This window comes from Neophocaena asiaeorientalis, unplaced genomic scaffold, assembly GCF_003031525.2.
Source record: "Neophocaena asiaeorientalis asiaeorientalis breed wild unplaced genomic scaffold, Neophocaena_asiaeorientalis_V1.1 scaffold59, whole genome shotgun sequence".
NCBI lineage: Eukaryota > Metazoa > Chordata > Mammalia > Artiodactyla > Phocoenidae > Neophocaena > Neophocaena asiaeorientalis.
Window position 1 is genome coordinate 12,762,948 of NW_020174268.1, and position 21,812 is coordinate 12,784,759.

The following is a 21,812-nucleotide window of genomic DNA, read 5'->3' on the forward strand; positions in this document are numbered from 1 at the left end:
TTTCTCTTCCTTGCTTGAATGGAGATATAATGGCAGAAACTATAGCAGCAATTGTGTAGCCATTAGAGGAAGGCCAAGGGAATCCCAGCAAGGTTGGCGCTAATATTGTTACTGAAACAGTCTCAGCAACTATCCATATCTGGACTTATTCTTCCATGATATAGATAAATCCATATTTGATTAACCCACTGCAATCAAATCTGCAACACTTTCCTTCCTGATAACACCGATGTATTTTAACAATACATAAACACATTCTCTACTTGCATGGTGTACCCTGTATATTCTACTACACTTATATTTGCTTCGGTGAAAGCAGAAACTAGTTACTGAGTTTTACATACATGATATTCCTTAAGGTTTGAGAACAAGTTATGAAGTCCTCTTTCACATTTCCTTTCTCTAGGAATTATATATCTCTGTGTGTATATTATATATTATATAATTATATTATAATTATATATAATCTATTCATCTTTTTATTGTTTGAAAATTCCATTTTCTAGCTCCTTAATTCAGTTTTCGTCTTCCTCTACACACTGGAAGGTTTTGGGAGGCAGTCAGACATCTGTTTAAATCATGAAACATTTTGAAGGCAGTCACAGACCTATTTAAAACTTGGCTCTGCTATTTACTAGCTATAGGAACTTGGAAAAGTTATTTAACTCTATCTGATTTTTGTCACCTGAAAAACAGTGATAATAATACTCATTACTGGTTAATTTAAGTGGAGACAAGGAATGTAAAGTGCATGGCCTAGCTATTGTTTAAGTTCTGTTTATATGTCCTTTCTGTTGAGCATAAAGTGACAACTGTTTTTCAGTTTCTACATGTAAAACTTCTTTTTATACATTTCACAAAAGGATTACAGTGACTTGCCACAATTTACATTAATACATTCTTACCTGGGTGCAACAGTTTCCAGATTTGAATTTCATACACTAGCATAATTTTCTTTAAATGGAAAGAGTACTAATACAGGGTTGATAACTCTTATTTTGTCAGGTAGGAATAATTTTAAGACAGAACAGCCACAACAACAAAAACTATCTTTCACTATGACCATTATTTCACTAATATACGTATATTTTATATATATATATATATAAAGGCCATTTGAAAACCCAAAGAGTAAAATGAGTATAATCTCAGAAAAAAGGAGAGATCTTCCCATGAAAGCTGTGTTGGCACCCTTATACTAAATCTGGTATGCCAGGAGGATGGATGGAGATTATATATATATAATGTATATTATATTTTATATATTATATATAAAATATGTATAATATTTATATATAATATGCATATTAGGCTGTATACAATATATACAGAGATATATTAGTGTGTGGGTATATATATAAACACATATATACACACACTAATATTATCTTTCTCTTTGGGAACCATGATGCAGTGAACATTTGACCAAGTATTCCTTTCCATTAAGCATGTTATCAGTTTATTTTACTTCTAGCAGGCAGGTGGCTCTCAAACACATAGAAGCTGGTTTGACTCCTTAAGTGCCCCATGCAAAACTGTCTTACCAACTGCGCCAGTTATCAAATTATTGCTTCCCAGCTCCAAATTCACCCTTAATTGTTTATCTTGTGAAAGTGAATCTGTGCCCTTTATTTTCCTTTGCTAGCCGACACCATGTCGAGGTCTATCAGGAAAGGACTCTGAAGAGATGATGCAGAAGAAAGGGGTTTTTCTTCCTGGTTCCGTGTGCTCACCTAGCAGGTCCCTGCAGAGCGTGGGCTTCTCCAGTGCCCGGCTCCTGCAGCGTGTGATGGCTGACAGCACCCAGTGACCAGCAGTTTTCTCCAGTAGCCCCCTGCCCCAGACAGTTTTGTAACAGAGTGCTCTGGTGAGAACCCTCCCATAAACAGATTCACCAACTCCCTAGAGGGTGGTTTTCGGGGAAGTTCCAAAAGGCAGAGCTCCAGCGAGCTCCCTCAGCAGGGCACCAGAGTGACTTCTATACCACGAAGGGAACTATAGCCATGTCCTCCCTAACAAGGCCAGGAGGCCTCGTCTTGGGTTCAATGTCAGCTCAAAAGACAGTGGCTGCTCCTCATATGTGCTGTTTCCTATATTTTTTAGAGTTCTTTTTATTTCTTACTAACCATTCCCTGTTTCTCCAATATCCTGTTATAATTTATAATTATTTCTGTTTTTATAAATTATAACACTTCCCCTGTTTAAATTGCTATGTGGCCTCTTTCTCTTGACTGGACCCAAACTGATACAGGAACTCAATCAGTTCTCCTACCACCGCTTTCACAGCTCCAGGTTGGGACCACAACGGTCCTCAGGGACCCTCAGGAGCAAGAAAAAGAGGAAACTGAGATAATCAGAGGAACTCAGTAAAGCCTGGAGGCAAAGGGTAAAAGGAGACAGAATAAAATTAAAAGGAAATTATTTTGCTAGCAGCTAATAAACAGCTCATGAGGCAAATTCCAAAAGATAGACCCAAAGGTCCAAGCTATTTTGAACAAGGGCAGCATCATCTGAACGAGTGGTACAGTCGTTACCAGAGGGGCCAAGGGAAAGAAAATTTTACTTTACAGTCACCCATGTGACAGTTCAGCTTTTGAAATCCTTTAAAGAGGCTGATAAAAGACAATGCTCTGAGATGTTCATAATTCCCTGCCGGGAAACCCAACAGAGCCTAGAGTCCTTTTGTTTTTTTTTTTATAGCAAGCCACCTCCTACTTTCTCTTCTTGTTTCCTTCAAGATTGATTATGGAATGAAACTCTCCTAAATTTTTTTATTAAAAAAGTTTTGGCTGGCATCCAGCTTAGAGTTATCATGTACTAACCTCCAATATCTCTTCTATGACATCACTGTGTTTGAATTCTGTGCCTGGCACTTATTTATTTTTTTGCTTGTTTTTGTCAGTCCCCTCCCTGTGACGTGAAAGTTCCACGAGAACAAGGCCCTCATCTATCTTATTTACTGCTCAATACACAGAGCTTAGAGCAGTGCCTGGCACAGATGTGCTCCATATACATTTGTTTGTTGAATAAATCAGCAAGAGAAACGGACGGAGATAATACATATGGGGAAGGTTACAAAGAGATCTTACAAAGTACGTGCATCTCTGACTCCTTTGCTGAACTGGAAAAAGCTTTCCAGTTTCGCCTCAGACTTCTCGTGTTTATTATCCTACTGGTGGAGCCCATCAGAGGTCTCTTCTGTCTTTAGATTTAATGAAGATCTAAACGAAGTGATCTAAATAGAATAACTGTTTTCTCTTTTCTAGTAGTTTAATCTGCACCCACAAGGAACTCTAGATTGGGTTATACCCCACCTTGGAAGACTCTGTCCCCATAAAAAGGATTCCTTCACTCTAGAGGGTTGCACTAAGGTGTTTTAGTTCATAGACTTACGCCTCGCACTTAAGAAAAATGTATACTGAGGTGTGTCACAGAATATCATCTGACACCTCTCTTGAGCAACAATTTTATTCCTGATAAGTAATTAGACTTTTTTTGTAGTGAAATTAATATAGATAGGATGGAATATAAAAAGTAAAAAAAAAAATGATGAATGGTTGAGACAAACCACTAGCATTCAAACAAATTTTGTGATTGCCATGACCGCCTGGGACTATACCCCGAGTCCCCTTTCCTCTCCTCTCCTCATATGCAATGAGAGGGTAACCAAGAGAAAGCTCACCTACACACACGTGGCGGCTCGTGGAGGCTTAAAGTAGAAAGCTGTTAGACTGGAGGCAGAGTGATTGGTTAGGACGCTGCTTCGGGCAAGTGATGAGGAGTTTAATCAGTTTGTATATGCTTCAAAAGTGCAAAGGAATATCATTTATAGTTGATTAAATACTGAGTTTATGGCATGTTTATATAAAAATCTGGGCATCAAGCCTACATCTGAAATATGACCTGATACTATAAAATTGCCTGTATTTTATTTATACCTCTACTAGTTACATAGTGTTCTGTAAGTTTCAGGACCTTCTATAATAACTCTTTAGGTTACTTTTTCATTATAGTCCAAGATATTTTTCTAAACCATATAAGTACTTTCATTTATACTTGAGGTTTGTGGTTTTGTTTTCTTTCTTAAGTCGACCTTCCCATATCATCTGGTTTGTGCTTGCTGGTCTCTCCAAATTATTTAATATACTATGAAATCAATCAACAAATGCTAACTAGCCTACTCAGTTTCATTTCATGAAAATTGAATAAAGATAACTTTTATTACATCATATAGGTCATAAATAAGAAAATTAAAGCATCTTGATCACAAATTTTATGCAACTTTTGTGATTTTCTTAAGTGACCACTGAGCTTTTTTGAGCTAAGGGCTTAATATCCAAAAGAAGTGAAGGGAGAGAGAGATCATGCTGGCTTTATACCCTGAGGTCTGTCCCACTCACTTATGAACTGAAGCACACAGGACATAATATAAAACAAATGTAATAGAGACCCCTTGTAAACCACTTCGCCCAAATGTGTGCTTAACACATATTATTTGATGATTGTGTTGAAGAAAAATAGGGTTGTTGTGCATTCATGTGTATCAGACATGCACATTTGTCAGAAACATGGGTATGGCTGTCAAATCAGTTTCATCTTTTTTTCTTTTAAAGGCAAGCTAATATTGTGTGACCTAAAAAGTACTTGTTTAGTGACAGCTTTGCTGATCTCAAATCATCTGATGCATATATTAGAACAAGTATTTGGATATGAAAAAACTAAATTTTGCTTCAAGTTATATTTTCTGTTAAGAATTGATGAAAATGATGTGAACGGGTGGAGAGACATGCCCTGTTCATTGTTCATGAGGCCATCATATCCAACAGACACTTGCAGCTTGAACAGTTTAATTAAAGGGCTGTTAGTGCAACGGAAAGCTGTAACTCCCATTACTTTAATACTTCTGTACGAGTTATCAATGATTCTGGATGGAACAAATATATTCAGGATGGAATAGCTCAAGAGTAATTTGAGGTTTGCGTTCATACGTGATCACCCCTGCTCTTTGCCCTTTTGCCAGATGAACGAAGAGGAGTCTGATGCCCAGGAGGAAAGCAGAACCACAAACTGGAAGAAGTTTGGGCTCTAAAATGACGATGTGGAAGATCACCTCTGGCTGTCAGTTACAGTCATGGTACACGGGGTGAGGAAGTGGGAAGCAGCAAAAACAGCAAGACGTTTGGAACTCCTTGCTTCCAGTTCTCTCCACCTGCCTTCATGATACTATTTCCTCACCAAAGGCACGGAGAGCATAAGATACAAGAAATAATTATTTAGAAGTGTATGGAAAAAAGGAAATAGCAACACAATGGACTAGCCTCTTCTAACTGGGCAATGAGTAACTCTCCAGGAAGTAAGTTAGGTACGCATAACTTAAGAGTAAGTTTCCAGATCCTTAACTTCTTAAAATCTATCTGCCTGAAAATGAACATGTGAGGGGAATACAGGTTCTCTTTCCCATCTCTCTTTTCCCACTGCCCTTCTCCAATTAACAAAAAAGGGTGGGGGGCTCTCTATGGTGTATTATCTGGGGTATAAAATCTGTTGAGGGGCTAGGAGCCTCAAATAACGGACAATTCAAAATTCTGATGGAAGTGCTGGAAAATTGTATGTCCTTAATGACTGGATTAAAAAAAAAATCTTTTTGCAAGTTAAATGGATTCCTAATTCTTTACTTTCAAAGAGTTGAAGTTGGATCTAATCAGGCTGTCAGTTGGGAGATAATTAAAAATAATTTTTCACGATAGATCACTAGGTGATTTCTAGCATACAACTTAGAAGTGGTACAAAAAGCTATATGAATACGGTGTAATAAAACTTCAACATCCTTCTATTTATTTACAATTTAAAACTGTGAACAAGATTTTTCAACATATCTACAAAAAATAAAGTTGGAAACTACAAAGAGGTATCACCACACACTGGTCATAATGGCCATCATCAAAAAGCTTACAAATAATAAATGCTGGAGAGGGTGTAGAGAAAAATGAACCGTCCTAGACTGTTGGCGGGAATATAAATTGGTGCAGCCACTATGGAAAGCAGTATGGTGGTTCCTTAAAAAACTGAAAATAGAGTTACCATATGATCCAGCAATCCCACTCCTGGGCATATATCCGGAGAACTATAACTTGAAAAGATACATGCATCCCAATGTTCATTGCAGCACTATTTACAATAGCCAAGACATGAAAGCAACCTAAATGTCCATCAACAGATGAATGGAGAAAGAGGATGTGGTATATATACACAATGAATATTACTCAGCCATAAAGAAGAATGAAATAATGCCATTTACAGCAACACAGATGGACCCAGAGATTATCGTACTAAGTGAAGTAAGCCAGACAGAGAAAAACAAGTATCAGATGATATGGCTTATATGTGGAACCTAAAAATATATATACAAATGAACTTATTTTCAAAACAGAAATAGACTCAGACATGGAAAACAAATTTATGGTTACCAAAGGGGAAAGGGATAAATTAGGAGTTTGGGATTAACATTTACACACTACTATATATAAAATAGATAACCAACAAGGACCTACTGTATAGCACAGGGAACAATACTCAATATCTTGTAATAACCTATAAGGGAAAAGAATCTGCAAAAGAGTTTTATATATATATAAAACTGAATCACTTTGGTGTATACCTGAAACTACCATAACATTGTAAATCAACTATACTTCGATTTAAAAAAAAGAAAATTAGGAGTAGCTTAAATATTGATTCCAGTATTGTTCTAGCAATAAATAATATTCATATTATTGAATGGTGGATATACTAACCATTCATCTCATTAAGAGATGAATTTCCAGTAGCATTTTACTTTTCATGTTTAATATTATTTTTCAAAGCTCACAATATATTTATGTTGTATGATTGTAAGCTGATAATATTTGTAATAATAATTTGTTCCAAATAAAAATGTTAAGCACGTCGAATTTTATGGCTTTAGGAATTAAAAATATTAAAATTTTAATTCACTAGTATACGCTTTCTGCATATTAGTAGAATATAATGATCAATAGAAGACTTTCAAGCATAAAATATTTTTAGAATAGATACATTTTGGGGAGGGAATCAAATGGAAATATTTGTTGAGTGAGAAAGAGGAATTATATAAAATGTCCATTTGAGAAAAGAGATTATTTGTACATTTTAAAGAGCATGATGATGGTAACCAAATCATTATTCTTTTGGATATATTTGATTCTATTGGGCATTCTGAAAAGTGAATAAGAATTTTATTTTAAAATATCAATGTGTAGGAACGTGTTGGATACCACATCTTTAAAAAAGTTTTAAACTTACGAAAAAATTTAAATGTTAACTTAAACATGTGTAATATGGTATAAAATACTTTACAGGGTAGGTGAAAAAAAGGGGACAATTACAATGGACCCACCCTGTACAATAAAGAAAACCTCAAATATCTGATGGAAGAGTCCTACTTTAGCCTCTTATCCAATCAATAATGAATACAGTCATCAAAATAAAACTGTCAGGGGTAGGCACTATAATCAGTAAAATCTAAAATGGACCAAAAAATGATCATTGAATCAAAGCTTTTCACTAAAACTTAGATGGAAAAGAATCAATCCTGATGAAAATAAATAATTCATGTAATATAAAATTGAAATGGAAAAAACTGAAAATGGCTTAACTGTGAAGTAAATGAAAATGACCAAGAAATTAAGCTAGGGACTTCCCTCATGGCGCAGTGGTTAAGAATCCGCCTGCCAATGCAGGGGACACAGGTTCGAGCCCTGGTCCGGGAAGATCCCACATGCCGCAGAGCAACTAAGCCCGGGCGCCACAAGTAGGGAGCCGGCGAGCCACAACTACTGAAGCTTGCACGCCTAGAGCCCGTGGTCTGCAATAAGAGAAGCCACTGTAATGAGAAGCCCGTGCACCGCAACAAAAAGTAGCTTCCGCTCGCCGCAACTAGAGAATGCCCATGCACAGCAACAAAGACCCAACGCAGCCAAAAATAAATGTAAAAATCTAAAAAAAAAAAAGAAAAGAAATTAAACTGGCAAAATGATGGTTTTCAGGAAATACATTTTCAATGAACACTGAACAATATATACTATATTGCTATACTTCTGAGGTTAAATATTCATAAACACAGCCACTATCACTACATGGCTTAAAATTACAGGGTCAAAATATCGTATAATTGGGAAAAATTTAGGCAGCCCACCTACAGAGAGCTTTTTATTTCACAACCTTTCATTTTGCTCTAATTCATGAATTTATGTACCTGCCTCTCCCAGATTTAAAGCCTCCCTAGGGTCTGCCTCTCTTACTAGCTGTGAGACCTCAGGCAAGTTAGTTCATTTTTAATTCTTAAGTTTCCATATCATAAGATGGGAGAAATGATAGTACCTAACCTCACAGGGTAGCTGTGAGAATTGAATGAAATAACTCTTTAAAAAAATGCTTAGTACAGTGCCTGGCACACAGGACGTGCTTAACAAACGTTAGCCTCCTACTCTAATTAATGTCTACTTTCTTGGGTGTATTTGTACAGACATACACATGAACACTCACTCAGCGCGCCTCCGGTTTTAACTTTCATTAATGACACTGCCAGCAAGGGAGGAGAAAACCTGGGCCATAGCATATGACCTTTAAAACCAACAGCCACAGCTCTTGCTTCCTTGGTGGCAGTTTGCATTCTAGAAGTTTTCCGAAATCACAGTACTAACCTATAACTAGAAAGCCTAACTATCTGGGACGTCAGCTACCACTCCCATTGTTAGTAGTGATAACTCTAGGAAGGTTTCTTCCTATCTAAGAAACAGCCTATAATCGGGCCAGCTCTTGCTACCAAACTTGCCCTCATGATTTATCAATTAATTTTTTAGCGACGCTCACTTAACCAGTATTTATTGAAGTACCACCATGAGCCCCTGGCGAATGAGAGGCAGAGTCCCTGACTTCAAAGAGTTCAGTCTCTTGGAGACTCACCAGCGGAGGTCTCCAAGAGACTGAACCAGGGGAAGGTGGGGGAAAGCAGGGAAGGAAGAGGGTCTCAAGCAGAAGGAACATGTATGTAAATATGGTGCTTTGGGGAATGCGTCCAGGAAGTCTGGAACATAGATTATAAAGAGGAGAGAGGTGAAAAATAACATTAAAATAATAAAAAGTGGATAGGGAGACAGGATGTGGGGCTAGATCATGTAATTCAAGTTAAAAGAGTTTGGTCTGAGAGCAATGATGAGCCCCTGTGCTAAACAAAGATGTGAGATGATTAAATTCACACTTTAGAAATCACTGCTGTGACTACAGTGTAGAGCCTGTTTTGACTGGAGAAGGGCAATACTGTTTCAATAATCTATGCAAATGCTATTTTATAGTCATTAGTAGAAAACCATGAACTCTTTCAAAAAAAAACGTATTATTTGTACCACTCCAATAGTATCTCTCACACTGTGGGAAGTACTTTAAAAATGATTTTATTACATACTTCCTCCCAACTGCAGAGTTCATGAGGGTAGAGACTAGGTTGATGCCATTTTGTAGTCCTTATAGAATCAGCACATGAAAGGAACTCAATCAATTTTGTGGAATAGAATATTTTAAAATTTAACTTACAAACTTTGATTTGCAGCTGGAGTCCTCTGTGCCTACTTCATCTTCAAAGGCATGTAACTCTCAAAATTACAGTAAAACTCTCAAAATTAAAAAATGATATTGGCAAGGTTGCTTCATTTTTGTCCTGCTCGTGAATGTTCCCATGTGTAAATATTATGTATTTGGCTGTGTTTCCTCATTTTCTCAAATTTGGCAAACTCTGAAATCTTGTATTTGTCCCTCTGCTGTAATTTTACAAAGGGAAGGGATGGGGGAGGCAGAACGCTACACTATTGGAAGGAAACTATTTTCTAGTTTCTAACACTCACTTTCACTTCCACACTTTCCTTTGTATTATTCTGCATAGTGACAAATTTTAATATATATTTAAAACAAATATGATATATATATTTAATATGACAAATATATTTAAAACAAAAAATGACAAAATTGTTATATATCTCCAAATAATCCTATCAGATTATTTGGGTTTCTGGGTGAGAGGTTTTTCTTTGAATCAATTTGGTAATAGGGTCTGATTGTGTAGATACTATAAATTACCAGCACAAATTGTTTTCTGTTTTTGGAAATATTTCTTACTAAAGTTTTAGGTATAGTAAGAAATGATACAAGATTAGACGGGGGAGTTGCAGTAGTTATTGCTGCAATAGTGAAATCAGTCTTAACAGAGCAGACATAATGGAGAAGAACTGCTTTTCACTAGAGATCTAGTTATGGTAAGGAGAGAAATCTTTTAGAATATTAATTTTTTTTTACTTTCCAATTTTTATTTTAGAAAATGTAAAACAAAAAATTTAAAAGTAGTGAGAAATGCATAATGAAGAGAGAATTTTTTAAAATTTAAGGGCGAAACATTTTTCTCTAGTTAACATTTATTTATATCTTCCTGAAAAAAAACGGCATGCAATACAAACACTAGTGCACTTTTTAATTCATACCCATTACAGCTTCAAACACTTAAAAAAATTTTGGATCTCAGCACATCAATGAAAATCCTAATACAGTTTAAAAAGCATATATATGTATGGTATGTAAGTATTTAAGAAGTGGCCACTACTAGTATTAATAGTGGTAGAAAACCCCATATTAAACCACAAGGTGCATTACACCCAGCTCTTACGTCGTAACCATGCTGATCACTTTCAGCTCCCAAATGTGCCATGTTCTACTCTGTCACGCTTCTGTGCCCTTGAACACAGTGTTCCTTCCGCCTGGCAGATCCCTCCCTATTCTGTTCTTCTGATTAACTCCTATTAACGACTAAGCAAGAAGAGCCTGCTGCTCCCTCTGAGAACCCTCTACCCAACTCTGACACTCACCAAACCATTATTACCACGGTTGGTTTACTTGCAAACCTGTGAACCCACTGATAGCCAGAATTTTCAATGCATCTCTGCGGTTTTCATACGTAGCACAAAGCCCAGCACAGAGCAGTCATTTATTGGTAGTGATTAATTATGAATGCTTTTATTGATCTATATTTAGTAATACTCATGTACAGAAAAGCTATCAATTTACAAGGTCTATATTAATTAAAAGCCATCCTATTAAGGTAGTCCAGAGTGGATTCCCAATTTATTATGTACTGGACAGGACATGGAAAGTGTCCCCTCCTGGTAAATTCCTTTTTACCATGTTGATTACCTGACCCCACCACTCTGGCCTTGGTGGACAGAACCGGGATGGACAGCTCATATAAAGTAGTTATCTAAGTATCAATAGAGTAGCCACAACTAGTGGCCGTGAGAATCCTGTCCATCACAGCCATGCTATTATGAATGCTGGCAGGCTGACCCCATCAGATAATCTTTCTTAATGATTCCAATGTGAGATATTCAGAGAAAATTTTAAGCAGGAGGGTGGGAAGAAGCCAAAAGATGGAGAAGGCAGTCACCAGAAATCATAAGGCAGCAGGAATTCTGAGGAAGCAGAAGCCAAGACATAAAGAGATGAGCCTAATGGTAGATGCAGCCATCTCCTGCTCCAAACACATCTGGGACCACTTTGCTCTCTTGGCTCCAGTCCCACTGGTCTTCTTCCAGTCTTCTGTCCATACCATGTTGTTTTCTGTCACAGGGCCAATGCACACATTCTTCCCTCTCTGGAAACAGTTCCCCTCCCCTATCTGCCTACTTCACTTCTACTCATCCTTGAGCTCTCCTGACTTCCTATTTTCGCAACCGACCTCTCCCGCTAGGTAAAATCGCCCTAACACACACTCTCATAGCACCTCACGAGAGAAGGTCTCTTCACAGCACTTACCGCAAACGCAATTTTGCACATTATGTAATTTATTAATGTAATCTCCCTCACTCTGTGGCCATTTGTTTCTGCTCACTACTGTATCGCTTGGCACAGTGCCTGGCACATCACAGAAACTCAATAAACATTCTGTTGAATGAATAAATTTAAGGTATATTTAAAGTCAGTTGGTCTGTAGTAGCAAAAATATAAACAAAGACAGAGAGTAACCAGCACTATAATGTTGATGGGTGGCTGAGGTTGAAGGGACATTTAAGACTCAATCATTGGAACTCAGATGGAATTCCAGTTTTGAAGAAGGCCTGATGAGACATTCCCATTCGTACTTTACTATGCTTTCCTACCATAAACTCTGTAGTAGACACTACTGCTCACCCACTCAGGATCCACTCTGGCTTCCCCTCCCCTCCACCTTCCTGACTAACAGAACCCTGATGGTGTTCAGTTAGTGACCTCTTCCATGCACTTCTGAGCCAGGGCGCACTGACCTCATGGACAGTTCCAGAGGTGATCAGGCTTCGAAAAGTGTCCCCATTCTTAAGAGGGCACCAGTGAAAGAGATGCTCCCTCTTTCCTCTAGACATTCCTGTGCTTAGGTTGATTTCGAGGAGTGTTGAAGCCACGTTGCTATTGGTGTGAGAATGAGGACAAACCAGGGATGACAGAGTAGAGATGGGGAATGAACCTGGGTTCCTGAAAACATCCAGAAGCAGCTGAATCAATCAACCCAAGACACTAATATAATTCAGGACTTACTATTTTATGATAAATACACATATACACACATACATACATATATACGTATAAAGCCATTAGAGTTAGGGTATCTATTACTTGCCGCTGAAAGTTTTCTGATGCAAACTCTTGTTACCTGATGTAACTTTCATGCCTCTGTTATTTGAAGAAGGAAAAAGCCTGACTAATACACAAACACCCACACACCCCACAAAATAGGAGATCGCTGTGCCATCTGCTCATGTTCCTGTGAACCTAAACTAAAACTAAACTAAAAAATAAAGTCTATTAAAATTTTGAAAAATATGCAGACATTGGGGCTTCCCTGGTGGCGGAGCGGCTGAGAATCTGCCTGCCAATGCAGGGGACACGGGTTCAAGCCCTGGTCCGGGAAGATCTCACATGCCGCGGAGCAACTAAGCCCGTGCGCCACAAGTACTGAGCCTGTGCCTTAGAGCCCGCGAGCCACAACTACTGAAGCCCGCGCGCCTAGAGCCCGTGCTCCGCAACAAGAGAAGCCACCGCCATGAGAAGCCCGCGCACCGCAACAAAGACCCAACACAGTCAAAAATAAAATAAATAAAATTTTAAAATATATGCATGCATTAAACATTTCCATACTTTGTATATACTCTTGAATAGCTTCCCCTCCTTGTCTGCCTGATAAAGCCCTACCATGTAATAAAAACTTACTGTTCAAAAAACATTTCCTCAAAAAATATTTACCATTTATCAAGGATCTGCCAGGTGGGTGCCAGGCTCATCAGGAACCAGGAAGACAGTATGGATGTGAACAGTTTTTCAAGTTTTAAAGACTTCTCTTTTTCAGTGAAAATTAGTAACTGAAGACTACTTTCCTACAATACCAGTTCAAAGTTTTCAAAGTGTGTTTTTACTTGAAAACCTGAGTATTCCTGGGCACTCACCGGTGCATCCTTGGGGTTCATAAGAATCTGTTTTTCTTTCTCTCAAAGGGAGATCTCTTCTCGAATTACTGTCTCCCAAAGATCAGCCATAGAATGAAACCCAATCTTCATGCAGGGAATTTGCATTTGGAAAGTCCTTTAGATTGGGTCTTATTTTAATGTGTATCTGCTCACCACAGGATGAGGGTTACCCTTGACACATTTCTTCATACTACCAGTATGGAGCAATAAGCATGAACTTTATTAGCACTTAGTTTGGTGGACTAGGCTCATTTTTTACGTATTGGACATTAGAGGATGATATATGGACTGAAGTCTGACTCAACCACTTCCGAGCTGTGTAACTTGGGACCGTTCCCTAACATAACTGGGACACAGTTTCCACTTACATGAAATGCGAATGATCACATCCACCGTGGTATTAAATGAAAAAACATATAAAGTGTCGAGTGGAGAGGTTGGCACAAAGGTACTGCTACATAAGTGTGTTGAACAAATGAACTCACAACCTCCCCACCAGGACCTTAAGTGAAGCCCGCAGTCGAGTGACAAGAGCACCCCCTGCTGTGGTCTCAGCCCAGATCCTTTTCCTGTGTGCATTGTTCTCTGATCCACACTCTGCTTCTGCAGTTCACATTGGTTCAACTGTCCGGTTATTTGCAAGAATTTGTTCTTGTATTCTACTTCCTAGATGACTTTGAGTGTTCTGTCTGCTGTGTTTGAAGTTTAATCTGTAAAAAAAAAATCTTACTGCTTCAGCTAGAGACAATTCAGCTACTGAATTCCCTGTGTTATTTTTATTTCCACTCTCAAATTTCTATATTATAGGATAATTAACAGCTCTTCAAAAAATGCAACTCAGTTTAAATGTAAACAGCTCGGTAAACACCCCTTGCTTTTACATGAACGTCTTCCACAAATATCTGTAATTGGAGGCAAAAGGAGATTTAGAGATCTCCCAACTCTTGTTGGCAATGAAAATAGTATTTCCAGGGTTAGGCATCCCCAAAGGACTCTTCTACACCACTGAAATGTCCTAAGACTACTTTTCTTTCTTCTGTTTACTTTATATTCCTTGGTCGTAAACCTGTGGATTTGCAGCAAAATACTGCTTTGCTGAGAACTTGCCATTTATCTGTTTTACCTGATTATCACGGTCAAATACCTCTTCCCAGGCAAAGGCTGTCAGCAGCACATATCATTTGTTCACCAAACAAAAATTTAGCACCTACTAGGTTCCAGATATTGTGCTAGGTGATGGGAAAACACGGGTGAATAAGACAAGGATGGTCCCTCCTTTTACGAAGCTTGTACTGTCTATTAATGTCTCTATAATTGATTGATATAATAATTCTATTTTACTGGGATGTTGACAAAAATTAAATTGGTTACTGTATTTAACAAGTGTCTCCACTATAAGTACCAGAGATCCCCTTTCTATAGGCAAGAGGCTGTCCAGAGCATTCCCTGAAGAAAGGATTAACTGAAACATTGATTTCAAACTTAGCTCTCAATGAATGGTAGCTCTGCTGATTACTGTGATGCCACTGAGACCATTAAAAGGAGCGCAGTTATAAGATTAAATCTGCATTTTAGAAAGGCCACTTTGGAAGCAGTGAGGGGGAGGACTTGGAAGGGTGCTAAACTGGAAATCTGCATTGTGCCGGTAGGAAATGAAGGAAGTCTAAACTAAGACAGCTGCCGTAGGTAGGAAGAAAAAGGGAAGGAGTATAAAGATATTTATGAGACAGAATGAATAGGACTTGAATGTTTTTGTTTTGTTTTATGTTGAGGTAAAGAAATGAAAGGAATTAAAACTGTTGTAAGATTTTCTGGTTCCAGTGACTACGTGAGTGGTACTCTCCACCACGTTCTGGGATTAGGGTTACTGGCAGATGACGAGTGTTGTGAAAAAGATAAGAGGTTCAGTCCAGACGTCAGATATGACCATCACTCCACTTGTGACTGATGGTCATGCTTTGCACAAGCATGAACTTGTGCAAAGAAAATGTGTTGTCCACAAAAACAGTTAACCTATCGACACTTGGCTACTTTAAAGAGACGATAACAAGTAAATAAAATATTAATAAATTAAGTATCTAATTTGTTATTAAAGTTTTGCTCTCCACTAATAACATAAATAAACCTAATGGGACTTCCCTGGTGGGGCAGTGGTTAAGAATCCGCCTGCCAATGCAAGGGACACGGGTTCGAGCCCTGGTCTGGGAAGATCCCACATGCCGCGGAGCAACTAATCCCATGTGCCACAACTACTGAGCCTGCGCTCTAGAGCCCGTGAGCCACAACTACTGAGCCCACGCACCACAACTAGTGAAGCCTACGTGCCTAGAGCCCGTGCTCCACAAGAGAAGCCATTGCAATGAGAAGCCCGTGCACCTCAATGAAGAGTAGCCCCCGCTCACCGCAACTAGAGAAAGCCCACGGGCAGCAATGAAGACCCAAAGCAGCCAAAAATAAATAAATAAATTTATTTAAAAAATAAACCTAATAATATTATTTTCTCCAGATGTGGAGGTTATTTATAGGTCTCAGCCTTAACCCCGTCTTAATGCTGAGTGTTTTTCCCCTGGTGCTCGCCACAGTGTCTGGCACACAGCAGTGAGGGCAGTTCCATGGAGCTCCACTGCATGTTTCTCCAATATTCATGTTTTAGTAAATAAATAAAAATGTTTACTAGAGACATCCACATAACAAACTAATTTATAAAGAAGGTAGCTCTTGTGTTATAGAATTCTACATGGGAGATGTACTATGGAGTGTAAGTATATTTAGCTAATTATAAGTTATGTCATATAGTTAACAATTTTTTTTTTATGCCAGAGCAGAAAGATTCTTGTTGGGTAGGTAGGTAAATTAAAGTGATTCTTATCCTTATAACTAATGCCCCTATGACTTGCGCAGGGGGCATTCCATAGAGGAATAATCTAGATGGGAAGTAGGGAGAAAAGGAGATATACCTATATGTATATAATTTCCATAATATATGTCTATATGATGTCTAATACACAAAAATAGATACCTGATATTAACTGTACTATTTATCAATAATCTCCTCCTATAGACATTAAAATTTTGCTTAAAAAAAAGTCAAACTGGACTTCCCTGGTGGCGCAGTGGTTAAGAATCCGCCTGCCAATGCAGGGGACATGGGTTCGAGCCCTGGTCTGGGAAGATCTCACATGCCGTGGAGCAACTAAGCCCGTGTGCCACAGCTGCTGGGCCTGCGCTCTAGAGCCCGCGAGCCACAACTACTAAGCCCGTGAGCCTAGAGTCCACGCACCGCAACGAACAGTAGCCCCCGCTCGCCGCAACTAGAAAAAGCCCACACACAGCAACAAAGACCCAATGCAGCCAAAAAAAACAAACAAATAAGTAAATTTATTTTTTAAAAAAGTAAAACAGAAAAGTCACAAACTGTACAAATGGCTCTTTCTTTCTTTCTTTTTTTTTTTTTCAGTACGCGGGCCTCTCACTGCTGCGGCCTCTCCCGCTGCGGAGCACAGGCTCCAGACGCGCAGGCTCAGCGGCCATGGCTCACGGGCCCAGCCGCTCCGCGGCATGTGGGATCTTCCCGGACCGGGGCACGAACCCGTGTTCCCTGCATCGGCAGGCGTACTCTCAACCACTGTGCCACCAGGGAAGCCCAAAAGGGCTCTTTCTTGATTAAAAACATGATTAACCTCACCCAGAGTAGAAGTGAAACTATATGGGGATGTTATTTTTAGCCACAAGATTGGCAAAAATGTAAAAGTTTAATAATACTGAGCTTGTAAGGAAAACAGGCAATCATAATACTGCTGGTGGAAGTGCAGGTTAATATAACTTATATCGAGAAAATTTTGTCATTACCTATCGAAAACTTCAAATACATATTCCCCTTGACATAGCACTTTCATTTCTAGGAATTTATCCTGTGGATATACGCCCAAGAAAGCAAGATGAAATATGTACCAGATTCTTCACTGAAGAATTGTTTATATATAAAAAAAAAGGAATGGAAGGAAATGCCCATCAATGGGAGGGAGTGGGAAGGCGCTAAATCAAAAAATTATTAAATAAAAAATTTAAAAAATAATTTAAGTATGGACTAAGCTTACATTACTCGAGGTGGCTTTAAAAAGAGAATACAAAGTTACAAATAAAAATTGGCTATGTAAGTGAATATTTAGAATGAGAAAGAAAATAATTACAACAAATACTGGAGGCTTAGAAAATGTAGGTTGTTTTTTTTCCTGAAGTCTCTTAAGGCAATTGTGTAAAGTGAGATGACAACACAATCCTTGGCAACTCTTATCTCTCACAAGGCCCTGTAGAGTAAGGGGCCCTGATGCTGAAGCTTCGTTAGCTTGTAGATTACAGTAAAACTACAAGTAAATCTAGGTGCGTCAATGATGATGCATATGCTCAAACTAATTTCTAATTATTGCCATTTTTAAATTTAATTTCTCAATATACATTTTAAATTTCTTTTTATAAATGTGCCAATATAGATCAGAAATGTCAGGTATGTCTTAAAGAGGTAATAACTTCCTTAAGTTTACCATACCTATAACAAAGCTCTTTGACATCACAAGCATTATATTTAGCATATATTTAATATTAAGCATATTAATTTATTTTAATTAACGTTAAAATAATATATTAATGTCATTTTTATTAGTAGTAAAATACCTAATGTATGTTCAACGTTATATTTCAAAGTATTTAAAAGATCTTTGGATATACATGGAAAAATACCTATTTTCTTCCCCATTTAAAAAAAAAAAAAGAAAGGATTAATGCTTTCTTGCTTAAGGACTGATGTGCCTGTGTTCAGCTGCTTTAAACTAGCTCTGCCTGAAAGGTATTTTTCACATGATGAGGAAAAAGATATTTTAATGCATTTTGAAATAAAAGTTCTAACCTCTAATAAATACCTAAGCATCTAAGCATTAAAATGAAATTCAACAGTAAATCAAAGCTAAATAAAAATTACATTTCCTTCAACTTTTTAGCTCCAAGATAGGGTTTTACAAAGTAATATTAAAAAGAAAGTTTAATATATGATGGCTGACAATTTCAAACTAATCCCTACTCTACTTTCTCTTTCTTTTCTGAACCACCGAAGCAAAGTCCAATAGACAGCAGAAGATGAATCTCAGGTCCAGTACAAGCTTTTCAAGCCTAATCAAATGGGTGTAAAAACATACATAAAAAGATGAAAGTACTTTGCTTTTACATATGGCAAAATAAATCAGCGAAAAGCTGAAAAACGAAGTGAGATGTTCCATAGGGGCAGGTTAAGTCTGATGCTAATGCTTACTTAAAATGGTGACAGTCTGGAGTGGTGAAGCCTTGCTGGGCTGCTTTAATTTCTCCCTGGAATAGCTCTCTCCCAACCTTCTGCAGCACATCAAAGTCTCAGGAGCTCAATTAAAATTGGATTATATTGAAATGCTCTATCTATGGGAACTGTGTGCTCACTAACACTTTTCTCTCAGTAATATTCCAGATGACAGTTGCCCATCCCGATTTAAACAGTTGTCATAGAGACGGGGAACTAAAGCAGCAGAAACTAACAATACAAAGGAAAGGTAAGGGCTAAGATTTCTGTGAATGAGGAGCTTGCTTTTTTTCAGCAACACAGTTTATTACACCAATGACAAAGTACAAGAGACACAAACAGTATTACATTTTGTGTCTTGCACGTGAATGGAACGATAACTAACGGTAGCATTACGATTATGTCAAGATATACAGCCAAATGTTTCCTATTTGGGCATGTTCTGCTTACTAAAAACTAAAATCAATTGTTTCTCCCAATGGAAAGCAGCTATCAGACACTATGAGAGTAAAGAGACTGCCTGTGGCCAGCAAGTCTATAAAGTAAAGATGTCAATATCTACTTTTTAATTGAAGGTAAACCCAGAAAGAATAATTTCTTGGCTAAAGATTTTTCTTTTTCCTTTCCAACAACACAGTTTTAAAAGTTTAAATTTGGGGTTGAAATGATAAATTATGACCTGTATGCATGTATGTTTCCAATGCACACTAATTTTTGGTAAATCCGGTTAACTTTAAAAAGGGCCCTATCATTGACATTAAAAAAAAAAGTATTTCTAAATTTGATTTTGGAATTTATTTCTGGTTTTAATTAGCAGGTATTCTATAATCTTCTATAATTTCTTTTCCTGACATCAAAGCCTAACAACATGGGTGGAAAACTCTGTCAGCTCCCTAAAAGCCCAAGAATGAAGACAGCTTAAATTTCTGGCAGTTCTAAAGAGCAATGTATTTGAGAGTGTGAGCTGCTACTAATGATACTATGTTCTCATGTAGATGGCATGTCTCTGGCACTGGGAAAACTCTTAACCTTTCTTGTAATTGGCTTATCGCAAGTCTTAAGGTTGTTTATCCAACCATTGTGCAGATCACTGTGGAAATAAACGAACTATTGCTCTTTTATAGAGTACTGTGTTGTTTTTTGCTTTTAAGATCTCAATACCTGGGGTTCTTTTTGTCTTGGGAAGACACTGTTAGGATTTTGAAGTGGCAACAAGGCAGAGTGCACAAAGTGCAGGCCAAGAGGGAAGGAAACAAAAATGTGTCAGAAAATCTAAAAACCGCACAGATAAAAATTTGTCAAAACAAGGCCCTGGTTTAAACCAACAAGAAAAGGCCCCTAAAGCTTGGGACTTGACAAAGCACAGACTTTTTACTTATTTATTTATTTATTTATTTATTTATTTATTTATTTTTAGCCCAGCTGTAGAAAACACCATCTAATGAACCTGTCTGGGGCGGCTGTCCCCATCCTGTCAGGCATGTCAGGAAATGACAAGCACTGGGGACAGGCCGCCGCCAGTCATAGACAGGCCTGCCAGCTGGAGAGTTCAGCCCCAATCTAATCACACCACCAGAAAATAACTTTCACGCTTTCAGCTTGACAGGATGGACTCGAGGAAAAAAAATTAGGGTTGGAAACAATGCTTTTTGTTTCAATTACATATCATTTTTACACAGTAATTAAAAGGAATCTACTGACACACACAATCCATGTTACTTCATATTAAAGCAACAAAATGTAAATGTCATTATTAGAAACAGATATAAAGGTTACTTTGATAATATGGACACAGAAATGGGAAGTAAGACCACCTCTGTCTCTTTCCATACATATGCTGTATCATATTGGAAATTTAACACTGTTATCAGTTCAGTTTATTGCTATGATAATTGGTTATCTTCAAAGAATTTTCTTGTAAAGATCACCAGGTAACAGTGGTACTGATTTTATTTCTTGTGTTTTGAAAACCAGTATGTATGAAGAGAGTAATAGGATAAAACTAGTATTTTCACATGGCATATTTCCTGCATTTGTGATGTCGGGAAAAAGTGTCATTATGAACAAACACAATCCAGTGAAGACATTACGACTTGGATTGTGTTTATATTATACAACTTGACACAAGGGACTCAAAAGTGAAGCACTGTGATAAAAATCACAATCTGATTAATTTCCGTGAATCAGGTCGTTGTTTCAGCAGCAGGTAGCTCATCATATAAGTATGCTCAGTTTACACGTAACTGAAGTTACATGTAATATGTGTAGGTCAACACTTTGTTCATGACATGACCACATATAAATAAATGATCATATACAAAATATACCTACACTCAGTAGTGCTTTTCAGTCACATTTTCCAAGGGGTAACTGCAAGCATTGGCACCAAAACAAAAAAGTCAAATACAAGGTTCTGTGTGTGTTTGTGTGTATATAAATGCACAGAACAGGTTGAAAGTGTTATTTATTCTGATTGCTAAAAGTAGACTCCCACTGCCACTTATTATTATTTTATTTTTTTTAATTTTTTTTTGCGGTACGCAGGCCTCTCACTGCTTTGGCCTCTCCCGTTGCGGAGCACAGGCTCCGGACGCGCAGGCTCAGCGGCCATGGCTCACGGGCCCAGCCGCTCCGCGGCATGTGGGATCTTCCCGGACCGGGGCACGAACCCGTGTCCCCTGCAGCGGCAGGCGGACTCTCAACCACTGCGCTACCAGGGAAGCCCCTGCCACTTATTTTTAAAGTCATGAGTCACAAGATTCAATTTAATGGTAGTAAAATTACACTAAATATTAATATATTTGAAATATATTACTGAAAATGTCACTACTGAAAATATGGAGTTGCCATCTATGAACGGCCATTCACTAGTCTGGCCAACTCGGTTAACTTAAGCAACCTCTCTGAGCCAGTTTCCTCATCTATAAAATGGTGAA

General features: G+C 37.9%; 1 protein-coding gene across 2 annotated transcripts in view; it reads right to left on the reverse strand.

Moving 5' to 3' along the window:
- The window catches only part of NBEA (neurobeachin), a 609,882-nt gene that overhangs the window by 118,851 nt on the left and 469,219 nt on the right, over positions 1–21,812 (reverse strand). The window lies entirely within an intron of this gene.